Source organism: Cervus canadensis, chromosome X, assembly GCF_019320065.1.
Source record: "Cervus canadensis isolate Bull #8, Minnesota chromosome X, ASM1932006v1, whole genome shotgun sequence".
NCBI classification, from domain to species: Eukaryota; Metazoa; Chordata; class Mammalia; order Artiodactyla; family Cervidae; genus Cervus; species Cervus canadensis.
The window spans coordinates 95,292,243-95,298,298 of record NC_057419.1 but is presented as its reverse complement, the minus strand read 5'-3'; the positions used below and the strand labels follow the sequence as shown (position 1 = coordinate 95,298,298).

Here is a 6,056-nt window from a genome sequence, read left to right as displayed (position 1 = left end):
ATGATTCTCATAACTGAAAAGAGCCAGGTCAAATACATCTAGAAAAAACAGGCACACTAGATTATTAATTCTACTGAAGACAAAGACCATTATTTTAAATATTTTTAAATGCCCCCAATTCCTGATAGGGTTCTCAGAACACAGTTTCTTGGTTAATGAATAGTAAATCGATTTATTGGTGAAATTAGCAATTATGGAGCTTCCTGATGATAAAAAATCAGTAGATAATTCACAGAAATTAGCTTCCAGATTTTCATTTTAATTACTACTGTGAAACAACATAATTTAGTACCAAATGTTTAAAAACCCATTATAATTACCAGACTCTGAAACACGCATTATTTGGATCTCATCAACTACACAAAACTCATCCATTTTTCTTTTGAAAAAGGTAGTAGAAATCTCAAAGAATAAGGGAGAGACTACTAACTAAAGGTATGATAACTAATCGAGCACCATGATTCCAATCTCAGGACCTTCCAAGAGGCTGGAAGGAGGAAGGGAAGAAGTGAGGATGTTGGAGAAATAAGGGTCGTTCTTAACTTCTGGTCCCTTTTGTGCTGTAAGCCAATGCAAGGTCTAGCGAAAACGAAAACTGCTGAGGCTGGAGATTAAAACAAAAGACAAGTGCTCGAGCCTGGTGCACTGGGAAGACCCAGAGGAATCGGGTGGAGAAGGAGGTGGGAGGGGGGATCGGGATGGGGAATACGTGTAAATCTATGGCTGATTCATATCAATGTATGACAAAACCCACTGAAATGTTGTGAAGTAATTAGCCTCCAACAAAAAGAAAAAGAAAAAAAAAAAAAAAACAAATAAAACAAAAGCTTTTGGTTCAGATGGTAAAGGAGGCCCTGGAGAACAGTAGACAGTTTATCCAGAAGGCAGTGGTGGAGTTGGCTTCAGCAACTAGGGGGTTTCTTCTTAGCGTCCACGTCTTTTTTTAATTTCTTCAAGTTTTTTAGTCAGGTTTGGTATGTCATAGTTTTGAGCCAGATATATTCCCACCACGTTGCCAAGAGTAAATCCAAGCAAGAACTGGAGCATAGCGTCGGCAAGGAGGGCGTGAAAGGTGGCTGCAGCTCCGAGGGCCATCGGGACCTACCTCCCCCGGCGCGATGGGTGGCGCTCGCGGGCAGGAAAAGAATTTTAACAGACATTTTGTATATTATCTATAGGGAAACAGATCACCAGCCCAGGTTGGATGCATGAGACAAGTGCTCGGGCCTGGTGCACTGGGAAGACCCAGAGGAATCGGGTGGAGAGGGAGGTGGGAGGGGGGATCGGGATGGGGGACACATGTAACTCCGTGGCTGATTCATGTCAATGTATGACAAAACCCACTGCAATGTTGTGAAGTAATTAGCCTCCAACTAATAAAAATAAATGAAAAAAATTAAAAAATTAAAAAGTCAAAAAAAAAAAAGATATAGGAATCACAAATTAGTACATCAAAAGATGTTTAACACTATTAATTATCAGGAAAATTCAAATTAAAACCACAATGTGTTAACATCACACACATTTTAGAATGAGTAAAATTAAAAATATTAACCACACTAAGTATTGGATGGGATGTACAGAAGTATTGAATGGGATATAGAGAGACTGGAACTGTCATACACTGCTGGTGGGAATATAAAATGTCACAGACACATTAAAAAACAGTTTGGTAGACCACAAGTAACAAATGTCTCTGAGAACGTAGAGAAAAGAGAGCACTGACTCACCGTTGATAAGAATGTAAATTGGTATAGCCACTGTGGAGAACAATATGGAGGTTCCTTAAAAAACTAAACATAGAATCACCAAATGACCCAGCAATTCTACTCCTCTGTATATATCTGAAGAAAAAAAAACACATTAATTCAAAAAGATACATGCATCCCCAATGTTCATAGCAGCATCTTTACTATTGCCAAGATACGGAAACAATCTAAGTGTCCATCATAAGATGAATGGATAAAGAAAATTATATATATACATATACACATATATATGTATATATATAATTGAATACTACTCAGCCATAAAAGAATGAAATTTTGCCATTTGCAACAACATGGATGGACTTGGAGGGTTTTATGCTAAGTGTAATAATTCAGACACACAGAGAGAAATACCATGTAATATCATGTGTGGAATCTAAAAAATAAAACAAGAAACAAGTTAGCGAATATAACAAAAAGCAAATTGATATCTGTTCACAGATGTAGTGAACAAATCAGTGGTTATCAGTGGGGAAGGAAAGGGGAAGGGACAAGATAGGGGCAGAGGATTAAGAGGTACAAACTGTTATATATAAAATAAATAAACTACAAGGATGTATTATACATCACAGATAATATAGCAAATATTTAATAGTAAATATAAATGCAGTATAATCTATGAAAATATTGAATCACTATGCTGTACACCTGTAATTTACATAATGTATATCAACTATATCTTGATAAAAATAAAGAGAAAGAAAGAATTCTAAGGGATTGATGCTAGGGAAAATGTTTGTCAGCTGGCTTTATGGTCTTCTGCGCCAACTGAGTGGTGGATGGGGTATTTGCTTCCTACCTCCCATTTTTTGTTATTCCTCTATTGTGCTGTTGTGGTCAGTCATGTCTAATTCATTGTGAACCCATGGACTATAGCCCACCAGGCTCCTCTGTCCATGGAATTTTCCAGGCAAGAATGCTGGAGCGGGTTGCCATGCCCTCCCCCAGGGGATCTTCCTGACCCAGGGATCAAACCCTCGTCTCTTGCATCTCCTTCATTAGTGAGCAGGCAGGTCCTTTATCACTAGTGTCACCAAAGACATCTATATGAAATGAATGGTTATGTATAAATACAAATGTTATGTTTTCGTAGTAGGTATTTTTTCTATTTTTTAATACATTCCTTTTCCTTTGATTTCAACCTCTCTCAAAGGCTTCTAATTGGCCTCTTTCTGATCACAGGGTTATAAATAAACATTATTGCTTGGGGAAAAAAAAAACAGGTTGGCTGTTTCTTTAAAAATTAAACACATGCCTATCATATTATCTAGACATTTCACTCTTAGATATTTCCCAAGAGAAAAGAAACAATACATCCATAGAAAGATATGTGCATGAATGTTCATAGCAATTTAATTCGAATTAGTAAAAAAAAAAAAACTGTAAATAGGAAAACTCCAAATGTCCACTGAGAAGTAAATAAATATAGCACCACTATTCACAATAACCAAGACAAGGAAACAACCTAATTGTCCATCAACAGATGAATAGATAAAGAAGATGTGGTACATATAAACAATGGAATACTACTCGGCCATAAAAAATAATGCCATTTACAGAAACATGGATGCAACTAGAGACTATCACACTAAGTGAAGTAAGTCAGAAAGAGAAAAACAAATACCATAGACATCACTTATATGTGTATTCTAAAATATGACACACATGAACAAATGAACTTATCTATGAAACAGAATTGGGAAATAGAGAACAGACTGGTGTTGCCAAGGAGGAGGGTGGTGGAAGAGGGATGGAATGAAAGGTTGGGATTTTCAGATGCAAACTATTATATCTAGAATGGATAAAGAACAAATTCCTACTGTATATCACAGGGAACTATATTCAATATCCTGTGATAGACCATAATGGAAAAGAATATTTTTAAAAAATAATGTATATAGGTATATAACTGAACCACTTTGCTGCACAGTAGTAGTTAACACACCACTGTAAATCAACTATACTTCAATTTTTTTTATTGTAGTGGGTTTTGTCATACATTGACATGAATCAGCCATGGATTTACATGTATTCCCCATCCCGATCCCCCCTCCCACCTCCCTCTCTACCCAATCCCTCTGAGTCTTCCCAGTGCACCAGGCCCGAGCACTTGTCTCATGCATCCAACCGGGGCTGGTGATCTGTTTCACTATAGATAATATACATGCTTTGATGCTGTTCTCTCGAAACATCCCACCCTCGCCTTCTCCCACAGAGTCCAAAAGTCTGTTCTGTACATCTGTGTCTCTTTTTCTGTTTTGCATATAGGGTTATCATTACCATCTTTCTAAATTCCATATATATGTGTTAGTATGCTGTAATGTTCTTTATCTTTCTGGCTTACTTCACTCTGTATAATAGGCTCCAGTTTCATCCATCTCATTAGAACTGATTCAATTTTAAAAAGGAAATAAATTAATAAACTATTAACTGTAATATATCTATACCTATACCTGGGCTTCTCCAGTGGCTCAGCAGTAAAGATTCCAACTGCAACACAGGAGATGCACCTAGACTCAGGTTAGATCCCTGGGTCAAGAAGATCCCTTGGGGGAGCACATGGCAACCCACTCCAGTATTCTTGCTTGGAGACTCCCATGGAGAGAGGAGTCTGGTGGGCCATAGTCCATAGGGTCACAAAGAGTCAGACCCGACTGAAACAACTGAGCATGCACACACATACCTCTACCTACATCTATACCTACAGCTACGTCTCTATACCTATCTATCCAGATATCTATAGAAATATATCAGTAATGGAAATGAGTTAGTAATATATGCTACAATATACATGAATCTCAAAACAATTATCATAGTGAAACAAGACCAGCAAAATATAAGCACACACTGCATTATTGCATTAGTATGAAATCATACAAAATTCAAGCCCTATGAGTAACCATGGAATAGGAAGGAGGGTGCAAAGAGTGAGAACGAGAAAGGATTATCAGAGGAATGAAGAAGCTTCTAGGAATCAATGAAATGTCATCATCTTGAGAGTGGAGATAGCTTTATGAGCTCATATATATGTCAAAAGGCTTCCTGGGTGGCTCAGCAGTAAAGAATGCACCTGCAGCAGGAAACATGGGTTAGACCCCTGTGTCTGGAAGATCCCCTGGAGGAGGGCATGGCAACCCACTCCAGTATTCTTGCTTGAAAATTCCATGGTCAGAAGAAGCTAGTGGGCTACAGTCCATGGGGTCGCAGAGAGCCAAACAAAACTAACTGACTGAGCGCACACACATATATATGTTGAAAACTGTACTGCATAGTTTAAATGTGTAACAGCGTGTTTTATGTCAAACATACCCTCAAACATCCATTTAATAAAGTAAAATAATGGAAAAAGACAAAACATGCAAACATTAAACATAATGCTGGAGTGGGTATATTACTATAGTAAAAATTATATTTCAAAACAAGGGTCATTTAAGGGATGAAGAAGGGCATAACAATGCTAAAGGATTCAGTTGAAGGATTGAAAATCCCAAATGAGTATGTGCCTTGCGTGTGTGCTCAGTCTGACTCTGCAGCCCCAGGCTCCTCTGTCCCTGGAATTTTCCGGGCAAGAATACTGGAGTGGGTAGCCATTTCCTACTCCAGGGATGGAACATGCATCTTTTTCATCTTCCGCCTTGGCGGGCAGATCTTTTACCACTAGTGTCACCTGGGAAGCTCAGATATGTGCTTAACTATGCTTCAGAATAACTGAAACAAAAAAGAAGGAAATTAAAGAAGAAATAGAAAGTTAGGCATTTGGAGTTAGATGTTCTAACACTATTTTCTGAAAAACTCATAAATAGTAAGTTTGAAAAAGATTTAGACAAGACTATCAAATAACTGATCTAATTGATATTTATGAAGCACTCCACACAGCACCTGGCATAATAAATATTATTTTCAAATGCATATGCATCATTTACCAAAATAAACCATATTTTGGACCACTAAAAATCTTCAATAAAATTAAAATGTTAAAATTATACAATATATCTTCTCTGACCATAATGGAATTAAACTAGAAATAAATTATAGAAAAATATTTTTTAAATTCCATTGTTCTAAAATTAATCATTCATAAATAATATGTCAAATGGGAAGATGTTTATAGATCTTTTTATCTTTCTTATAGAAAAGATTGGAACTATTTTGAAAGGAATAAAAATAAAACACAAGATATCCAAATTTTTGTGATGCTTTTTAAAGCAATATTTAGAGAGAAATTTATAGCATGAGATGTTTGGAAGAGGAAATAAAGATCCCTAATCAATTATCTAAACTACCACA

General features: G+C 36.7%; 1 pseudogene; it reads right to left on the bottom strand.

Annotated features, from left to right (window-relative positions):
- Window positions 1-902: 902 nt before the first annotated feature.
- On the bottom strand, window positions 903-1,117 carry LOC122435135 (annotated as a pseudogene).
- Between the last annotated feature and the right edge of the window lie 4,939 nt (window positions 1,118-6,056).